Source organism: Melanotaenia boesemani, chromosome 14 (assembly GCF_017639745.1).
Source record: "Melanotaenia boesemani isolate fMelBoe1 chromosome 14, fMelBoe1.pri, whole genome shotgun sequence".
Taxonomy (NCBI): Eukaryota; Metazoa; Chordata; class Actinopteri; order Atheriniformes; family Melanotaeniidae; genus Melanotaenia; species Melanotaenia boesemani.
The window spans coordinates 491,142-513,886 of record NC_055695.1 but is presented as its reverse complement, the minus strand read 5'-3'; the positions used below and the strand labels follow the sequence as shown (position 1 = coordinate 513,886).

The following is a 22,745-nucleotide window of genomic DNA, read 5'->3' as shown; positions in this document are numbered from 1 at the left end:
GCTCAGTTAAACCTCTGCAGATGATCCAGAACGCAGCAGCACGTCTGGTCTTCAACCAGCCCAAAAGAGCTCATGTCACTCCGCTGCTAATTGCTCTTCACTGGCTTCCAGTTGCAGCACGCATCAAATTCAAAGCTCTGCTTCTGGCTTACAAAACAATAACCCAAACGGCTCCGGGCTACCTTCACTCCTTAATCCAGAGCTACACTCCCTCTCGAAACTTACGCTCTACCAGCGAAAGACGCCTAGTGCTCCCACCACAACGTGGCGCAAAATCAGTAGCTAGACTCTTCTCCTCTGTTGTTCCCTGGTGGTGGAACGATCTACCAAACTCCGTCCGATCCGCAGAGTCCGTATCCACTTTTAAGACCAAGCTAAAGACTCAGTTGTTTAAGGAGCATTTCCACATTTAGCTTAACTAAATGAGTCAGAAAGATTTGTCCAGCTTTTTGGCTCAACCAAGTACTGAAGAAGCTGTGTGCACTTATGCCCAAGATGATATTGTGTGATGAAATCATGCACTTATGCCCAATTTGATATTATGTGATGAAATCATGCACTTATGACCTAGTTGATATTGTTTGATGAAATCGTGATCCTGTATTTAAATAAAATGACTAAAAAAAAAAAAAAAAAAAAAAAAAATTATATGCACTGCACTAGCACTACATGACGGCACCTGGGTCCAACTGGACTCAAAAGCGGTCTGACTATCACTTAATTATGACGTCCATCTTGTTTGAATTCATGCTTGTGTTGTTCTTCCTCTCAAATGTAAGTCGCTTTGGATAAAAGCGTCTGCTAAATGACTGTAGAATAGAATAGAATAGAAGACGTCGGCCTCCAGACGTCTGCCCTGAGACAGTGGCCCCGTCAGGTGTGTTGGTGCAGGAATGGCAAGGCAAGGCAAGGCAGTTTATTTGTACAGCACATTTCAAGTGCTTTACATAAAACAAAGGCATTACAGATTTTTAGAAATAGTAAAAGGCATCAACACATAATCACAATAAAATAATAAATTACATTAAAATGATTAAAAGCAAGATAAGTTAAAAAAAAGTTAACATACAGATTTCATGCATAGGCGCATGTTTAGTCTGGACTCTGGTCTGGACTAGTTGACCAGAGTCTTTGGATCTAAGAGCTCTGCTAGGTTTATATTCTCTGAACATATCACAGATGTATTCTGGGCCTAAACCGTTCTGGGATTTGTAAACAATCAGAAGGGTTTTAAAATCTATTCTGTGACTGACTGGAAACCAGTTTAAAGATTTCAAAACTGGTGTGATGTGTTCAGATCTCTTAGTCCTGGTTAAAACTCTAGCAGCAGCGTTCTGGATGAGCTGCAGATGTTTAATGCTCTTTTTAGGAAGTCCTGTTAAAAGACCATTACAGTAATCCAGCCTACTGGAGATGAATGCATGGATGAGTTTCTCTTGGTCTTTCTGGGAGACTAAACTTTTAATTCTGTTGATGTTTCTGAGCTGGTAAAAAGCTTCTTAGTGAAGCTTTGATGTGGCTGCTGAAAGTCAGGTCTGAGTCTATCAACACTCCCAGGTTACCAATTTGGTCGGTGATTTTAAGAGCCCGAGTCTCCAGGTGTTTACCAATGCTGACCCTCTTCTCTTTCTACCAAACAGAATAATCTCAGTTTTGTCTTCATGTAATTGTAGAAAATTCTCCTTCATCCAGGTGTTTATTTGCTTCAGACACTGACACATTAAGTCTATTGGACTGCAGTCATCTGGTGACAGAGACACATAAAGTTGTGTATCATCTGCATAACTTTGATAACTAATGCTATAGTTCTGTAATATTTGACCCAAAGGGAGCAGATACAAGTTGAACAGAAGAGGTCCAAGGACTGACCCCTGGGGGACTCCACAAGTCATGGCCACTCGCTCAGATTCATAGCTGCCGATCGGAACTAAATAACTCCGGCCTTCTAAACTGGACCTGAACCAGTTAAGACCCGCTCCAGAAAGTCCAACCCAGTTTTCCAGCCTGTGCAACAGGATTCTGTGATCTACAGTATCAAATGCAGCAATGAGATCCACCAGAACCAGGACTGATACTAGACCAGAACAAGTCCTTTACCACTGTGACCAGAACCAGGACTGATACTAGACCAGAACCAGGACTGATACTTGACCAGAACCAGGACTGATACTAGACCAGAACCAGGACTGATACTTGACCAGAATCAGTATTCAACCTCATGTCATTTAACACTGTGACCAGAGCTGTTTCAGGGCTGTGATGAGGTCGGAAGCCGGACTGAAATTTATCAATATTTCCACTTTCATTTAAAAAGTCATTAAGCTGGTGAAACACAACTTTCTCAGTAATCTTGGGAATAAAAGAGGTTAGAGACAGGTCTATAGTCGTTCATTATAGAGGCGTCTAGAGTCCTTTTCTTTAGGAGGCTTAATAGCAGCTATCTTTACTGACTTGGGAAAAATGCCTGATGCCAGTGAGCTGTTACCTATCAGTAGGAGACCACTTTCTACTGATTTTTACTGTAGGATTTTAAATCAACCACATAACATCAGAATTATTTCCGGGTTTTAGACACAGACTAGTTTTCTTTTTGACTGTGTGGAATTAATATTTTGCCCAATTGTTTTAATTTTTTGGCTAAAAAAGTTTGCAAATTGGTTGCATTTCTCAGTGGAAAGCAGCTCTGGGCTTATCTGTATAGGAGTAAGTTTTTCAATCAGCAAACAGAGAGAATTGTTGACATTCCTGTTAATCATTTCAGATAAATGCATGGAAAACCTGCAGGATTGTCGCTTTCGAGGACTGACGTTGGCCACTCCTGCTGCAGAGTAACGACATGCCCGGGAGTCGGTCCACCTATCCCATCCAGAGCTCATCCTCCATGTTGACATCACATGAAATGTGGGGAGTCCAGAAACTCCTCCTGCTCCTCATTCCAACTTTATTCCTGCTGTCCAGAGATTCCAGAAAACTCCAAAAATAGGTTAGTTTGCAGTGATCCGTGACCCAGATCAGGACCTGAACCAGGAGGAGGAATTGGTTGAGGGACTCAAATCAGGACAATTGATTCAACCACTGCTGGTTCCAGGTCAGGTCTGGAGAGAAAGTCTGACCCACTAAACATCTGGAATTCTTCCTCCCATGAAGATGAGAGGAGTAGGAAGAGGACTTGGAGGAGGCGGTACAGGAAAATTCCTGATCAGGAAGTGCAACGTTGGGCAAGTTGGTGGAATAATCTGCTGCATCATGAGATAAGAATCTGGACGAAGGAGGTGGGGGTGGGGGGTGGGGCTGGGGGTTCATTAACATTCCTGTGATGCGGTGACTCAGCCCATTTTAGTAATGGAGTCCCCCACCCGCGCCCCTGCCACCTAAAGATGGAAACAGCCATTTTTCAACCCCTCCCACACCACACATTTTATATATAAATTATCCTGAGCACTTACAAGCAGCTGTGTTTGTGAGTGTGTGTGTGTGTGTGTGGGGGGGGGGTGCAAGGTAATTCAGAAATGTTTTGGATGGCTGAGAGAAGATGACCTTTAATGGGAGTGCAGAGAGAGGACACCAACATGGGAAGCTTGAGTAATCCTGAACCCAACATGCATGCACTCCCACACGTGCACATGCACAGATTCCGAACACCTGGTTGTAAGACAGAATAAGGTGGATCTTTGAATAGCTGTGTGGTCGTCCGGGGGGTAACGGCACGTCACACTGAGACGTGGTGGGTAAACAACAACAGTGAAACAAGAAATAAGAATTTGTCTCAACTAACCTGGAGATATTTTTTTAATTCGGTTGTTCAGATGTTTCCTGAAAGTCTTTAAAGGTAACAAGACATCATGATGTCATTGTACAGTTGATGATGTCATCACCACAGCTGAATGTCTGAACTGTGATCAGGGTCACCAGGACAGCTGATCATGGGCTCAGAGACGGCGGCGGCGGAGGAACACGTGACCTCCTGAGGTTGTGGCGAGGTCGCGGTCAGATCAGGTGACGGACGGCAGATTGATGCCCAAAGAGGCTTTGGTGAACTTCTGATTAAAACCTGGAGCTAAGGCCTCGCGCTGACCTCACCTCACAGGTACGCTGCCAGACAGAAGTGATGTCATACTCAGACTGAGGCAGAAGTGGCACCTGGAGTACCATGTTACGGAAAAACATCAGAGCATTCCGACTTTTTATCCTTCCAGGAAAATGTCAGGAGGTGGAAGAACTATGCTGCTCCATGAGAATCTGACTGGTTTTGCTCTGAGGAAGCTGAAACGTTTCCTCCTGCAGGAGGCGAAGCGAGGAACGAGCCTCTTTCCCTCTGCAGCAGCTCTCAGGTTAATAGTTTTACATCAGACAGGATTTCTGGATTAGTCCTGGATTTCCTTCTTAATCCCTGAGCTCCCCCAGCATGTCTAGATTCTTCTGCAGGAGGAGAACCAGGAGGAGAACCAGGAGAAGAAACAGAAGGAGAGGCAGGAGGAGAACCTGGAGGAGAAACGGGAGGAGAACCAGGAGAAGAAACAGGAGGAGAAACAGGAGAACAGGAGTAGAACCAGGAGGAGAAACAGGAGAACAGGAGGAGAACCAGGAGAAGAAACAGGAGGAGAAACAGGAGAACAGGAGGAGAACCAGGAGAAGAAACAGGAGGAGAAACAGGAGAACAGGAGGAGAACCAGGAGAAGAAACAGGAGAGGCAGGAGGAGAACCTGGAGGAGAAATGGGAGGAGAAAGAAGAGAACAGGAGGAGACCCAGGAGAAGAAACAGGAGGAGAACCGGGAGAAGAAACAAAAGGGGAACCAGGAGGAGAACCAGGAGAAGAAACAGAAGGAGAGGCAGGAGGAGAACCAGGAGAAGAAACAGGAGGAGAAACAGGAGAACAGGAGGAGAACCAGGAGAAGAAACAGGAGGAGAAACAGGAGAACAGGAGGAGAACCAGGAGAAGAAACAGGAGGAGAAACAGGAGAACAGGAGGAGAACCAGGAGAAGAAACAGAAGGAGAGGCAGGAGGAGAACCAGGAGAAGAAACAGGAGGAGAACCGGGAGAAGAAACAAAAGGGGAACCAGGAGAAGAAACAGAAGGAGAGGCAGGAGGAGAAATGGGAGGAGAACCAGGAGAAGAAACAGGAGGAGAAACAGGAGAACAAGAGGAGAACCAGGAGAAGAAACAGAAGGGGAACCAGGAGGAGAACCAGCTGGCTATCAGCAGGAGTTTGCTGCTTCATCCAGAGATGATTCCTCCGGCCTCTCCGAATCATGTCAGGAATCATGTCAGGTTCCAGCAGGAAGTTCCTGCAGCTTGTCCACCTTCAAACAGACGGAAACAGTCAGAGCCCAACACGACTTCCCCAGAGGAAATGTGGGCCACCATGATGCTGGTCGTCATGATGCTGGTCGCCATGATGCTGGTCGTCATGATGCTGGTCGCCATGATGCTGGTCGCCATGATGCTGGTCGTCATGATGCTGGTCGTCATGATGCTGGTCGCCATGATGCTGGTCGTCATGATGCTGGTCGCCATGATGCTGGTCGTTATGATGCTGTTCATTATGATGCTGGTCGCCATGATGCTGGTCGCCACGATGCTGGTCGTCATGATGCTGGTCGTCATGATGCTGGTCGCCATGATGCTGGTCGTCATGATGCTGGTCGCCATGATGCTGGTCGTCATGATGCTGGTCGTCATGATGCTGGTCGCCATGATGCTGGTCGTCATGATGCTGGTCGCCATGATGCTGGTCGTTATGATGCTGTTCATTATGATGCTGGTCGCCACGATGCTGGTCGCCACGATGCTGGTCGTCACGATGCTGGTCGTCATGATGCTGGTCGCCATGATGCTGGTCGTCATGATGCTGGTCGCCATGATGCTGGTCGTCATGATGCTGGTCGTCATGATGCTGGTCGTCATGATGCTGGTCGCCATGATGCTGGTCGTCATGATGCTGGTCGCCATGATGCTGGTCGTTATGATGCTGTTCATTATGATGCTGGTCGCCACGATGCTGGTCGCCACGATGCTGGTCGTCATGATGCTGGTCGTCATGATGCTGGTCGCCATGATGCTGGTCGTCATGATGCTGGTCGTCATGATGCTGGTCGTCATGATGCTGGTCGTCATGATGCTGGTCGCCATGATGCTGGTCGTCATGATGCTGGTCGCCATGATGCTGGTCGTTATGATGCTGTTCATTATGATGCTGGTCGCCATGATGCTGGTCGCCACGATGCTGGTCGTCATGATGCTGGTCGCCATGATGCTGGTCGTCATGATGCTGGTCGCCATGATGCTGGTCGTCATGATGGTGGTCGCCATGATGCTGTTCGCCATGATGCTGTTCATTATGATGCTGGTCGCCATGATGCTGGTCGCTATAATGCTGTTCATCATGATGCTGTTCATTATGATGCTGGTCGCTATAATGCTGGTCGCCATGATGCTGGTCGTCATGATGCTGGTCGCATCGGGCCTTTTCCCCTACCACCTGAGGGTCCCACAGCTCACTCGAGACCTTTGTTTTTACGAAAGTTCTCCTATTAATCTTAATTTAATTTTCTTTTACCCTATAGCCCTTTGAGATTACCGGAATGTAAAGTGCAATACAAATAAACTGTATTATTATTATCATTATTATTATTATTATTATTATTATATGTAAACTGTGCCTTCATCTTACAAGTGGTTTGCTCATCAGCAGCACTGACACGACACTTTTATTCCCTCCTGGAGGACATCATCCTGTTTGGGTCAGAAAACTGCTGTTTAATTTCTGTTTACAACACACTCATCTTTTTGTTGGTTGCCTGGGTAACACATTAACTCAACAACATTAACAAACCAACCACATTTTGTAACCTTCAGGATTAGGTAGAAATGATGAACACATAATGGTAATAATAAATGGTAAACACATGGAAACTACATGGCAACTAAATGCAGGCATGAAAACGGCTCAGGGGTGATAAAAGTCAGAAGGATACAACCCCTCAAGGAGGTCCTTCCAATGTGAGCCAAGACCAGCTCCAGCTGCACTTGATGATACCTGCTTCAGATTGTTTGATCACCACAACATCATTCTCTCCTAACACACATTCTGGAACCACAGTGTAGTGTAAGTGTTAACTTGAGCTTATTGATAGAACAGTGGTTGTTCACACTTCGTTCAGATGTAATGTTCTACAGACATCTGTTCACTTGGAAAATCTGATTTAAATTCACATTTATGCCAAGTGTAGGAAAGGAGTGTTTCACAAGTTCAGAGAAATAAAGCTCAGGCCTACCCTAACCCCCTGAGTAAACCTACCCTACATGGTAACCACATGGTAACTACATGGTATCAGGTAAAACATTTATACAGCTAACATGCTGTGCCTCTAACGACCATGAGGGGCCATTTGTTGTTGTTGTTAGTTCACATCCTGGAAAAACACATAATTCCAGGACGTAATTCTGGGGATGAAAAATAACCATACAGGTTGGTTCAAACAGTTAGAAGAAGAAGAAGAAGAAGAAGAAGAAGACAAATGGAATAACTGACTGTGTATCAGGGGAACTGCTACCTGCTCTGTTCACCACCTGAAGTCATGTGACTCCATGTTCCCTCTATCCAAACCAAAGAACAGTGCTTCATCTCACAGATAAATTCTGATTAATCTGATCATCAATCAGCCGAAACTCCTGGTTCAAGTGTTCTGGTACCATCAGGTCCTTTAGGAAACCTGTTGGATGATAAATTGGAGGGATTATAGGCTGACCAGGTGGTCACCATTGGTCTCCTGAGTCTGGAGCAACACTAAATCAGGTTATTTCCTGACCAGCTTTTTGTCTGATTCCCCACATCCACACTTTCCTCTGTAGATTAAACGAGTGGGAATCCCAGCTGGTACTGACCTGAGCAGGTCTGTAATCAGGATCCACTGATACTCAGCAGCCGGGTAAATCCTGAGCAGGTCAGGAAGTGTCGGCTTTTCCAGGAATTCAGCAGAAACATCAGGATCAGGATCTTGATGGGGTCTTACTTAATCTGCCCCGTTTAGAATTAAATTAACGCTTAGATTAACAAACGAGTTCACAGTTTCTGTTTGCTTTTGTTTTTTCTTCCAGATAAATGTTTTCTGAAGATCAGAGTCTGGTATGTCATGGAAAAGAGCTCCAAAGTTCAGGATATAAATCATATACGTGGTCTGATGACATCACTTCCTGTCAGGCCTGCATCACTTTCTGTTAATATGACAACAGACCATCCCAGACAGGTTGGATCCACAAACATATGATCATTGACCCAATGGAAACGGATCATTTCCATCTCCAGCAGCACAGAGGTGATGGAGGTAGTCGGGTTTCCAGAACTCTGCAGAACATTCAGGAAAACATTTACCTCTAAGAATGGAAACAAAACATTTGGAATGCCGGGAAATGACTTCCGGTTAAATGTTGACCAGTTTCCTACGAAAACATGATCTACTGATCAGCATTTTTTTCCCATCATCCTTATTAAATGTCCTCCTTCTCTAATTCTGTCTGACTGGTTGCACCAACGCGCTCTGATAAATGTAGAGCTCCTGGTCCAGGTAGAGGTCCTGGTCCAGGTAGAATGTAAAGTGATCTATTTATTGTGCACTGCGGAGCAGATTCAGCTTCACTTCTACTGTTGGCATCAGACAGAAATAAATAAAACTTGAAGACCCAGAAGGAGGGCTGATGTGGTTTTACATGTTTACAATAATCTGATTATTTCATCAGAATCAGATCAACAACACGTATATCTCTATTTCTCAGCTGGTGCATTTACAGGCTGGTTTACCACCTAAACACGCACACATTTACCACCTGGACACGCACACGGTTGCAACCTGGACACATGACTGACTACCACCTGGACATGTGCACTGTTACCACCTGGACACGTGCACGGTGGCTACCTGGAAATGTGCGCAGTCACTTCCTGGAAATGCGCACAGTTGCTCCCTGGAAATGTGCACGGTTACCACCAGGACATGCACACGGCTGCAACCTGGACATGCGCACAGTTGCTACCTGGACATGTGTACATTTTTTTCTCGCTCTGTGACAGTAAACCTGTTGACAGACATCAGCCGCTCACCTCAGCTGACCTTGTTCAACTGGAGACCACACACGCTCTTATTTTGAAAGGAAATGGTACTTCGTGTCTGAGCAGCTTATGCTGGCAAGCATGTTATTGATCATGTTATTGTAAACAGACCAAAGTAAGTTCATCTGATTTGTTTTACCTGCATCATATTTTAATCTCTAAACTGTTATGTGACAGTTTCTGTTCAAAAAGTTGTGTACAAATAAAGTTAGAGGTAAATTGAAGGTAAATATCTTCAGTTCCATCTATGGACCATTAGTGACATCACACTGTTCATTTCTGCCGCCATGTTGGGAGGCTAAAAGCTAGCTGGGACCCGCTGTAGTGACTATTAGCTGTTCCTCATCAGGGACGGCGCTAGCAGACTGAACACTTTCCAAACCAGTTCAGCTCTGATGTGGTCAGACAGGATATTTAGAATGAAATATGCGCTTGTTGTTGTTGTTGACAACAAAGGACAATCCATACCCAGCTTTTCATTACCACGGAAACCTGCCGTCACCGTGGCGATCGGCAGTGGAGGCTGGATTAGCGGAAAGTCCAACCAGTGACCATGACTGACTACCACCTGGACATGTGCACTGTTACCACCTGGACACGTGCACGGTGGCTACCTGGAAATGTGCGCAGTCACTTCCTGGAAATGCGCACGGTTGCTACATGGAAACGTGCATGGTTGCTACCTGGAAATGTGCACGGTTACTACCTGGAAATGTGCACGGTTGCTACCTGGAAATGTGCATGGTTGCTACCTCGACACATGCATGGTTGCAACATGGAAATGTGCACAGTTGCTACCTGGACACGCGCACGGTTACAACCTGGACATGCGCACGGTTGCTACCTGGACATGCGCACGGTTGCAGCCTGGAAATGTGCACAGTTGCTACCTGGAAATGTGCACGGTTGCTACCTGGACACATGCACAGCTACAACCTGCACACGCACACGGTTGCAACCTGGACATGCGCACAGTTGCTCCCTGGAAATGTGCACGGTTACCACCAGGACATGCACACGGCTGCAACCTGGACATGCGCACAGTTGCTACCTGGACATGTGTACATTTTTTTCTCGCTCTGTGACAGTAAACCTGTTGACAGACATCAGCCGCTCACCTCAGCTGACCTTGTTCAACTGGAGACCACACACGCTCTTATTTTGAAAGGAAATGGTACTTCGTGTCTGAGCAGCTTATGCTGGCAAGCATGTTATTGATCAGGAGAAGCCAGCAACTTGATGGGAGGTCTGGGACATGTTGCATCCCACTTTAGGCTCAAGCAGTCCCCTGTCCTGACCCACACATATGTTCACATGCACACATACGTGCACACACATTGCTGTTAGCTCCATTTTCCGTGCATCCTCGCAGAGCCTCGTCGGCACTTTAATATCTATCTTAAGAGTTGACAATCTTTCAGGGCAATTAAAGCAATCAATACGGTCCTGAGAGAGAAGAGAGAGCAGCTTCTTATCCCAGTAATAGCTCTCACTAAATAATGAATACAGCCCAGACCACCACGCACACACTCACGTGCACACACACAGAAACACCTTGGAACAAAACGCTGCAGGTTTCCAGACAAACACTGACACCTCGGTCTGTGTTCACAAAGACAAAGTGAAGAGTTTTAGCCATCAACACACATTTATCAGAGCTGTTTCTGAAAGCAGCACACCTCAGGGTTGAAACCGACGCCCCCACCACAACACACACAACACACAACACACACACACACACGCACACACACACACACACACACACACACACACACACACACACACACAGAGGACTGCAGACTGATCCACAACATCAGCTTTCTTAGAAAACATCTGTCTCTCTGACTTAAATAGCTGATGCTTCATGAAGCTTCCAGACTGAACTACAAATCCCAGGATGCATTTCACCTCCACACATCCAGTTACATTTATTTGCTGGTTTCACAGAGCCCATTTACATAAACACCAAAAAAATGATCATTATTTCATTTTTGGAGGTATCAGATTATTCCAGTTATCATAATTAGCATAATCATATTATGACAAATCAGGGTAAAACACCTAGATTTCCCCCAATAATCCAACGTCTTCCTGCATGTAGACTGGTATATAAGTTATTCAGTATTTCAGTTTTCATCTGAGTATATGTGAAAAAGGGGTCACTTCCCTCTTTTCAACGTCTTCAACTAAAAAGATGAAGAGATGTGGCCGCAACGTGAGAGAAATTGAAAAGAAAAACAGGATGGTGTGCAGTAGCAGGAAGTTGGAGTATAAACAAGGTAAAACATTCACACTCCACGTGCAGCTAGCGCACAGGCTCACACATTAGCAGCTAACGCTACGTCTGTGTGTGCTGCCGGATGTTTTAAAACAGCAAGTTACATAATTTTGTACATACTCTGAAAGAAATCTGATAATGGACAGAAAAATGTACAGCAGGGTTTTTAGAAGATCACATTTCAGACGTGGATGTAGACACATCAGATCAGATTATTACAGTAATCTGATTACTCTGTGTTATTAGATTACGATGGTCATGTAAACAGACCAAAGTAAGTTCATCTGATTTGTTTTACCTGCATCATATTTTAATCTCTAAACTGTTATGTGACAGTTTCTGTTCAAAAAGTTGTGTACAAATAAAGTTAGAGGTAAATTGAAGGTAAATATCTTCAGTTCCATCTATGGACCATTAGTGACATCACACTGTTCATTTCTGCCACCATGTTGGGAGGCTAAAAGCTAGCTGGGACCCGCTGTAGTGACTATTAGCTGTTCCTCATCAGGGACGGCGCTAGCAGACTGAACACTTTCCAAACCAGTTCAGCTCTGATGTGGTCAGACAGGATATTTAGAATGAAATATGCGCTTGTTGTTGTTGACAACAAAGGACAATCCATACCCAGCTTTTCATTACCACGGAAACCTGCCGTCACCGTGGCGATCGGCGGTGGAGGCTGGATTAGCGGAAAGTCCAACCAGTTTCACCACGGTCGTGTTTCCACTGGGAGAAACTGGAGAATGTTTGGTTCATTTGCTGCTTCACATAAAACATGACTTACGTATAAACTTCTTGTCTGACCGTCCTCCCGGTTACACATGAACGTTTCTGTGTTTCTTGTTGGATGAACCAGAATCTGTTCAAGAGTTAAACGAATGAACGAGAACATTTTTATAAACTTTAAAATAATTTCTTCTCTTCTCTGCTTGCTGTCGTCTTTCTAACTTTTCCAGATCGGTCTTTAGCTTCTTTTGTCCGGAGCGCAGACAAACAGGAAGATGGGCGGGACATAGGCTGGGGACAACGGCTTGTCTTTGACCCAGGGGATGACATGATTAGTGTAAGCTACATGTCCTTTAGCACCAGGCTAACGTGAAGTGTCTGGTCCCGGGACACAGTAACGGTAAACCCCTGCAGTTTGCTGCATTTAGCAACGTGTCGCCTTTTCCATAAATAAATATATTCCACATTAGAGCAGCCCACCATTAATAGACCTGGATTTTCTATAAACTTCCCACCGACAAAATGCTGCTAACAGCTGAGAGTCTCTGACAGTTTCCAGCTATCTGGTCTGACGGCAGTAACGTGTTTAGCATCGTTCAGGGTCAGCAGCAGTCTGGAAAATACAATCCCATCCTTGGAATGTTGATTGGAACGTCCAAAGGCCCAACACGGATGGACCATTATTATTATTAATTATTATTATTGTTTTATTTTTTGAGGTGAAAAGCTAGCTGTAGCAGCTGAGCTGGTAGCAGTACGCCTGCTTTGTTTAACATGGCGAACATGAAGGAGCGTCACGTGATCAGAGATGAAAAGCTGAGAATGGTCCATAATCTAGATTATTTTCCCTGAAAGAATTAATCATGTCTAGTGGGAATTCTGATTGTCTGCTGATGTTGTTACTGATGACTCAGACCGTTTAAACCAGAACAAAACGGATCACACAGCAGGACAGAGGTCATGTGACCATCAGGGACCAATCAGAGCTTTCTGTTTAACCGGAAAGAATTAGCAGCTGATGTGAGGAAGAATTTCTTCTTCCTTTGAGGAGGCAGACGGGCCCCACAGGGAGGAGCTGGGAGGTGCTGCTGGCGATGTGTGTGTGTGTGTGTGTGGGGGGGGTGGGGGGGTGGGGGGGGATGGGGGGGGTCTGATGTAGAACGTAGAACTGGTCTCCTGTGATCTCCTTCCTGTGTGGCTGTCAGGGCCTGTGGCTGAGCCTTACATCTTCCCCTGACTCTGCCCTCCCAAATCTGCCCCACCTCCGCACAGGACTCCATGTTTGTCTCCTTTGACCCCCCCTCCCCCACCTCCCAACACCCCACCCTGCCTTGCTCTGCCCCAGAGGGATGTTGCTGCTCCATACACCGAAGGAATGAAGGCAGAGGCGGAAAAGGCAGAAAGAGAAGACGAGCCCAACGGCTGCAAACGCACACACATGCACACACACTCCTGTCGAAGCAGTGATATGAGGGCCGCGTACATTTACCTGCAGAGTGAGACTCACCATGTTTGCTGGACTCACAGGAAGTTCATTTTACATTTTAACACCAAGTTCTCTCCTCAGATTCATAAAAAACAAAGTAAATACATGAGGCAGGACTTATTAACTAGTTTCATTTACATGTAGCATTTTTGATCCGATCAAATGTCCATTCAGAATAAAAATGCATCATGCACATTAGCTCAGCAGCGTAAAACCAGCCTGACTGTAAGTCTGGGCAGATGAGCTGGCAGCAGCTTCACGTAGGCGTTTCATTTTTAATCTGGATGCAGAGGTGAACATCTGCTGCATCTAGGATGTGCTGCCAGAAAAGTCTCTACCAGATTTTCCTTAGACAGGTGCACATGTGGTCAAACCTTAGGTTTAATGCTCCAGTTTTACATGCACAAACTTGCACAAGATCATGGTATTTCGAGCCCTAGACACCATATTTTTTTATATATTCATGGGAGCAACATTAAAAGACTCGGCTTACTTAAAATCCATATTTAATGTCAACACAGTAAAAACAGTATGAATCTTTGTCAGCCTGCAAAGTGAGCGGGGCACCATCTTGCATCTGGAGGAGCTTTTCTTTGTCTTCTGATGTAGGAGAGTCCTCTTCATCAGGGTGGAGCGTGAAAAACTAAACCAGGTTTGAACCAGTAGGTGCGCTTTAAGCCATTTTTTACACTGAATTTTGTTTTTTTTAAAAGTTTGATTTTTAACGTGTTTTTTTTTTATATATAAATGTCTATTTTAAGAGCAGCATTTGTGGCAACACAACCATAAAATGTTGTTAGCAGCTCAAAATTTTAGTGGCCTCTACCCCTTTAACACATAGTTGTATATATGTACAAATGCACATTTTAAATGTAGCTGCTGATTTTTTTTAACATTCCACCACCTTTCTGAGGTCCAAAACTTTGAGAAAAGCCTATAAATAACCTACGGAGGCCATTACAACGAAAGAAGTGAGGGCCAGACAAAATGTCCTCTAAATTTACCATTTACTTCAAAGGTTGCAAGCCTTGGGCCCCGTGGTCCTCATGACAAACAAACACACACTGAACATGCACACACACACACACACACAAACACACCGCTACAGTAAAGTTGCAGATATGATCCAGCTGTATGGACTTCTCAACGGGACGATCATTTTCCACGTCGGCCCAACAGAGACAGCATTGTGTTGCTGTCATGCTCCCTCCTCCTACAGCTATGTGAGATAAGTGGAGGTGGGAGGGGGGTTCGGCCTTGGACTGGCTCATTTGGCTGCTGGAGTTCAGTCGGACAAAGTCAGATTGCAGCGATACTGATCACACCGGCTCTGATTGGAGGTTTGGGTCGGGGAGGAAGATGAATATGGGTTTTTCAGTCCGACTGTGGCCCACTGACCTCCTCTCAACCCCCCACACTCATATCGATACGATCATAAATATGACAACATATGTTGTCATAACTTTGTATTCATGTTTAATAGGAAATTACAGCCACACTAAATGTATAGATGTATGTTCCATCTGCAGGTTCAGCTCAGGTCAAATGAAGCTGCGTGAACAGACGGAGCGTTTTATCCAAACATATGACGAATGAACGAGAATTAACCCCAGAAAGAAATTTAATGTTAGACAACATCCCGAATGTTCAAACAAAGCACATCTGGAACTACTGAAGCAGGACCTGAAATGTGAAGCTTGAAGAGAAGCTGTGTAGGCGACAGTCAAGTATGAGGATATTTGGGATGTTCAGAGCAGACCTGGGATTTATCCTGCACAGCTGGAGGTGAGGTTCTGGAAGAGGAACGTTGGTCAAATAGGTGTTAGCAGCTGATTTCATTTCATTCCTGGGAATACTTTCTGGAAGTTTATTAAGTTTTCCACTTGCTTCTTTAAATCTGACTGATGGAAACCTGACAAGGTTTTCTGCAGGTTTTCGTCCACACTGTCAGCAGAAACAGTTTTCCTCAGCTGTTCGAGACTTTTCATGGATTCGTTTTATGACTTGGAATAATGGGAATCCTGGAATAATGAAGTTCAGTTTTATTCACACAGCACCCGAGGAAACATCTCACCCCTGATTCCCTCTGAGCAGATCTCAGAGGAAGAAACCTCCTACAGGGCCAGATACAGCGCTGCTGGTTCCAGTCCAGATATGGTTCAACCAGAAACTTTCCAGCAGTGGTGCATCCGACTGCACCGGTTCTGAACCAGGGGATGGGGATGGATGGGTGCAGTGGGTTGACCTTTTCTGAACGCAGCACGCCCCTGGGTTGGCCTGATTGTGTTGCTGGGAAATGAAGGCACACAAGAAGTCCACTTAAACCCAGTTGGGGGGGACAGCTGTGTTCTATGTGGACGCTGCAAGCTGCCGCTGCCTCCTTTGTCCCCCTAATCCTCACAATCACACTCAGAGCAGGGGCTGCAGCCTCGAAACACCGGCTCTTGGGGAGAAATCAAATTCCGGGCCAGCTTCTACGAGCTTTCATTGCACCACGACACAAAGATCAGAGACGCTCCGAGGAGAGGCACTTAAAAACAACTGGCTGAGGAAAGAGGGACCTGCTGAAGTTCAAGCTGAGCATCAGAATGAGGAAGAAAGAGGATTTCAGGGACTTTGAACGTGGCATGATTGCTGGTCTGAGTATTTACTGTGATTTGCACCCACAACCATCTCCAGGGTTTCCAGAGATGGTCTGAAGAAGAGAAAACATCCAGAGCAGCAGTTGTCTGGACCAGGATGCAGCAGAAGACACACCGGGTGCCTCCTGCCAGCTAAGAACAGGAAACTGAGGCTACAATTCACACACACTCACCAACACTGGACAATAGAAGATGGAGAAACGTTGCTGGTCTGACGAGTCTCCATTTCAGCTCCACATTCAGATGCTCGACTCAGAATCTGCTGGAAACATCATGAAAACATGGCTCCATCCTGCCTTGGATCAACGCTTCAGGCTGCTGCTGGTGTAATGGTGGGGGGAGATTTTCTTGGTCCACTTTGGGCCCCTTAGTACCAACGTGGCCTGGTTTAACCAGCACAGCCTACCTGAGTATTGTTGCTGACCATGTCCATCCCTTTATGACCACAGTGGAGCATCTTCTGATGCTACTTCCAGCAGGATAATGCACCATGTCACAAAGCTCAGATCATCTCCACCTGCTTTCTAGAACATGACGATGAGTTCACTGGACTCCAACGGCCTCCACAGCCACCAGATCTCAGTCCAGTAGAGCAGCTTTGGGATGTGGTGGAACGGGAGATTCTCATCATGGATGCAGCCGACAAACCTGCAGCAACTGTGTGATGCTGTCATGTTGATATGGAGAAAACCTCTGAGGAAGGTTTCCACCACCTGCTTCATCTATCACACCAGGATTAAAAAGGTCCGACCAGGTTCTAGAAGGTGGACCTGATGAAGAGGACGACCCGGTACTAGAAGATGGACCCGATGAAGAGGACGACCTGGTGCTAGAAGGTGGACCAGATGAAGAGGACGACCTGGTACTAGAAGATGGACCCGATGAAGAGGACGACCCGGTACTAGAAGATGGACCTGATGAAGAGGACCACCCGGTGCTAGAAGGTGGACCAGATGAAGAGGACGACCCGGTGCTCGAAGATGGACCCGATGAAGAGGACGACCCGGTGCTAGAAGGTGGACCAGATGAAGAGGACGACCCGGTACTAGGAGGTGGTCCTGATGAAGAGGACGACCCGGTGCTAGAAGGTGGTCCTGATGAAGAGGACGACCCGGTACTAGAAGGTGGTCCTGATGAAGAGGACGACCCGGTAGTAGAAGGTGGTACTGATGAAGAGGACGACCCGGCGCTAGAAGATGGTCCTGATGAAGAGGACGACCCGGTGCTAGAAGATGGTCCTGATGAAGAGGACGACCCGGTGCTAGAAGTCGGACCCGATGAAGAGGACGACCCGGTGCTAGAAGGTGGACCCGATGAAGAGGACGACCCGGTGCTAGAAGGTGGACCTGATGAAGAGGACGACCCGGTACTAGAAGATGGACCAGATGAAGAGGACGACCTGGTGCTAGAAGGTGGACCAGATGAAGAGGACGACCTGGTATTAGAAGATGGACCCGATGAAGAGGACGACCCGGTGCTAGAAGATGGACCCGATGAAGAGGACCACCCGGTGCTAGAAGGTGGACCAGATGAAGAGGACGACCCGGTGCTAGAAGATGGACCCGATGAAGAGGACGACCCGGTGCTAGAAGGTGGACCAGATGAAGAGGACGACCCGGTACTAGAAGGTGGTCCAGATGAAGAGGACGACCCGGTAGTAGAAGGTGGTACTGATGAAGAGGACGACCCGGTGCTAGAAGATGGTCCTGATGAAGAGGACGACCCGGTGCTAGAAGATGGTCCTGATGAAGAGGACGACCCGGTGCTAGAAGTCGGACCCGATGAAGAGGACGACCCGGTACTAGAAGGTGGACCCGATGAAGAGGACGACCCGGTGCTAGAAGGTGGACCCGATGAAGAGGACGACCCGGTGCTAGAAGGTGGACCCGATGAAGAGGACGACCCAGTGCTAGAAGGTGGACCCGATGAAGAGGACGACCCGGTGCTAGAAGGTGGACCCGATGAAGAGGACGACCCGGTACTAGAAGGTGGACCCGATGAAGAGGACGACCCGGTGCTAGAAGGTGGACCCGATGAAGAGGACGACCCGGTGCTAGAAGATGGACCCGATGAAGAGGACCACCCGGTGCTAGAAGGTGGACCCGATGAAGAGGACGACCCGGTGCTAGAAGATGGACCCGATGAAGAGGACGACCCGGTGCTAGAAGGTGGACCAGATGAAGAGGACGACCCGGTACTAGAAGGTGGTCCTGATGAAGAGGACGACCCGGTGCTAGAAGGTGGTCCTGATGAAGAGGACGACCCGGTACTAGAAGGTGGTCCTGATGAAGAGGACGACCCGGTAGTAGAAGGTGGTACTGATGAAGAGGACGACCCGGTGCTAGAAGATGGTCCTGATGAAGAGGACGACCCGGTGCTAGAAGATGGTCCTGATGAAGAGGACGACCCGGTGCTAGAAGTCGGACCCGATGAAGAGGACGACCCGGTACTAGAAGGTGGACCCGATGAAGAGGACGACCCGGTGCTAGAAGGTGGACCCGATGAAGAGGACGACCCGGTGCTAGAAGGTGGACCCGATGAAGAGGACGACCCGGTACTAGAAGATGGACCCGATGAAGAGGACGACCTGGTGCTAGAAGGTGGAGCTGGTAATGACGGTAAATTTAGGAAAAGAAAAACTTCACCTGAAACTGACATAAATGAGCCGAATTATGTTTAAAGGGTGACCAGAACCAGAACCAGCTGTAGCAGTGGACTGAGTGAGTCTCCTGTGGGGTCTTGTAGGCCGGCTACAGCGGCTACGTCAGTCTGGACCGCCCCGGCTGGACCTGGACTCTGCAGTCAGCTGCTCATCTATCCAGTAGGGGATTGTGGGTAAATCTGTCCCCCAGCAGCCTCTGGAGGAATCCTGTCCAGCCTGTTTGTGTGCCCAGGCTGCAGGCAGGTGGAGGAGCAGCACCTCCTCCCTCATAATGGAAGCTGTGTATTAGCTCTGACAGTATCATTTATGGGTGAGCTGCGCTGCGCCGGCCGGCCGTGGGATGCTATCGTTTAAAAGCAATATGGAGAGGAATTATTTATGAGGGCATGGTCCATGCACACACACACACATACACACCCACACACCCACACATACACACACAGTCCGCTCTGCAGGGCTGCACAGTGAAGGGCAGCAATAGACCTGAGTTCAGAGTGAAAATGTGTGTGTGAGGCTCTTGATCATCCTACTGCCAGGCTGTCAACAAACGCTCCACCTGCACTCACACCTGGTCTGCAGGGACAAATAGGGTGGGACTTCGTCCTGCCAGACCGTGGACAATCAGAAAACAGAATTTCTGCTAACATACATTTTCATACATCTTCATAACTACAGAGATGAGTTCAGTTGTTCCTGCTTGTTGCGTCCACATGAAACCGGGTCCAGAGTAAATTAATCTGCAACGCCACTGGTGATGACACCATTATCCTACACAAATCCCGTCTACACAAGCTTATACTTACGCTCCAGGAATTCTTTCTGTTTCTGGTGTATTTCTGTGGCAAGGTTATGGCGCCTCTTACAGGCCCAGCAGATGTACTGCGACGTTTTCAGTGCTCTCGTGAGGAAAATGTTTGATTTGCAATAACTTGGCTAAAAAGCTGCCATAATGATATTTTTTGCAATAGACAAAATTTGATGCTGCTGTAAGTTCCACTCTCAAAGTTCATTAAACTTTATAGGTTATACTTTTTGCATGACATTATAATGTTAGCTAAAACAACGCTAATTTTAATGTTAGGTTTTAGGAGCTCTCTGTGTGGTCCTTGTGGTCGTCCTGTAGGTGGCAGCAAAGATGCACCCTGTTTCTCCTGCTCAGGGTGTCCTGCAGAGCTCCTGTTTGTCCACCATTTCTCCCCTCGCTGCCTTCAGCCATTGCAACGGCAACTCCATGTGCTCTATAGCTGCAGCCATTAGCATCAACTTGGTGGATCAAGGACAGTAAGAGCTCATTTGATTGGCTGTTGAAACACAGAGCATAAATGCTCAGCAGTGATTGAAGCTCAGGTAGTTGTTGCAATGTTGTGCAGGCTAATGTTGACCAGGCTAATGTTGTGCAGGCTAATGTTGGTGCAGGCTAATGTTGTGCAGGCTAATGTTGACCAGGCTAATGTTGTGCAGGCTAATGTTGGTGCAGGCTAATGTTGTGCAGGCTAATGTTGAGCAGGCTAATGTTGAGCAGGCTAATGTTGTGCAGGCTAATGTTGACCAGGCTAATGTTGTGCAGGCTAATGTTGGTGCAGGCTAATGTTGTGCAGGCTAATGTTGAGCAGGCTAATGTTGTGCAGGCTAATGTTGAGCAGGCTAATGTTGTGCAGGCTAATGTTGAGCAGGCTAATGTTGTGCAGGCTAATGTTGAGCGGGCTAATGTTGAGTGGGCTAATGTTGAGCGGGCTAATGTTGAGCGGGCTAATGTTGTGCGGGCTAATGTTGAGCAGGCTAATGTTGAGCAGGCTAATGTTGTGCGGGCTAATGTTGAGCAGGCTAATGTTGTGCAGGCTAATGTTGAGCAGGCTAATGTTGTGCGGGCTAATGTTGAGCAGGCTAATGTTGTGCATGCTAATGTTGAGCAGGCTAATGTCACCATGCAGGTTAGTGTCCATACATTGTGGAAAATGTATGGATGTTGCTGGGATTTTGAGTAGCGGTCATTCTACACATGATGCTCCCGATTGTAGTTTGGTGTTCCTGAACACAACAGAGGAAATATTCCTGGAATGTTCCTATGAGGATCTCAGGTAGAACAATTGGACCAGAACATCCAAAAAGATTTTATTCAGAACTGAAGATTAATACAAAAAATTGTTTATATTTTAAGGTTTGTTCTAACATTCAAAATCTTCAGGAAACTCTTCAGCAAGATTCTCTGAAATGTTTAACCCCTCTTACTCACGGCTGGTTACACAGATGGAAATAAAACCTCTGCCTTGATCCAATAAGAATCCCATGTGGATCTGTCCATCAATATGAGTCGATATATCAGCTGAGTTAACGCAATCACTTCCATTTAGATTAAATCTTTTCTTCCTGATCAATCAGACATTTAAAGAAAAACCAAAAACAGACTATACCACATTTTCCCATCAAGGAAAAGAAAACTGGAAGAATAATTTTTTTCATCCAGACTCACCTGAAGCTCCCGAAGGAAACAATGAAAACCATCTTCTTTCACAGAGTCCATCGTCTGGATGGAAGGAAACCTGGGTCCAGCAGACCAAGACCCATTGTAGTCAAGGTTGTCAGTTTCAACCAGAAGGAGCAGGTGAAGAACCAGGGCCGCGAACAAAAGGGGACGAACTTCGGAGTAAATAATCAATATCTAAGAAAGATCCTGGATCGGTGAAGAGTCCTGTTTCCCATCAGGAGGAAATCCATTGCGGAAGGCGCTTGCGCTGCCATGGTTGTGGATAAATGATTTATTAATGGACAGCTGTACCACGACCCGGACATCACTTCGTGGCTCTGCTGATGTGTTGGTATGAGCTTTAATCTTCATGCATCGTGTCGTCCATGCATCATGGATCGTGTCAATGCATAAAACTCCCATGAAGATCATGTAGTTAACAGTAAATCCGCTGCCGTCTCCACTACACGGCTCTCACCACTGATGTGTTTTTAATTTGTTTCCTTCATCACTCTTTTCACTTCTCACACTTCTTCTCTCCGACCCTTTCACGGTTAAAGGTAACCCGCCATCATTATATTAATATGAACCGCGGCACACACACACTCGAACATCAGGCCCAGCTTGCTGACACACATCAGCACTTTGCACAATTCACACAAACACACACACATAATGTATGAGGGAACAGTACACACACTCATGCAGACATTTAATACACAGGTCAATGTCACACACTCAGCTGGCAGACACACATGCAAGCAGAGAAGCAGTGGGACGCACACACACGCTTCAGAAACATGCATGTAGTCTCATTTCTGTGGTCGGATCATGAACACACTGAGGTTTGTCACTTGGAATATGTGTGTAGCTGGTACAAGGGAAAAGAGGTTAAAGATTCGGCTGCAGGAGATGAAGGCAGACATCATCCTCTTACAGGAAACTCTTTTATCAAACTCAACAATAGATCTTCCTCCAGCAGCCCAGTTTCCACATGTGTACTCAGCTTGTTATAATTCTAGGCAAAGAGGAGTAGTAACTCTTATTAATAGAAGGTTAAACTCTGACATTGATAACACAATCACAGATCCAGAAGGCAGATTTATAATAGTTACATTATCTACTCACAATGTTCTCTATTACAAATATATCTGGTCCACATGTTGATGACTCTTCTTCTTTCCCTCCCTCTTCACCTCTGTGGTCACACAGATAACACACTAATTATAGGAAGTGACTTTAACACTATGTTGGACAAACACAGAACCACAGGAAGTCATGGAGTCTGGAAATCCTCAGAAACTGTTTAACATGAAGGATTTTGGTCTCTGTGATGCTTGGCGCTCTCACCATCCCACACTAAGAGAATACACCTTCTT

The 22,745-nt window shown here is 46.4% G+C and overlaps 1 protein-coding gene across 6 annotated transcripts in view; it reads right to left on the bottom strand.

Annotated features, from left to right (window-relative positions):
- Positions 1 to 22,745, bottom strand: part of nfia (nuclear factor I/A) — a 158,539-nt gene that overhangs the window by 62,380 nt on the left and 73,414 nt on the right. The window lies entirely within an intron of this gene.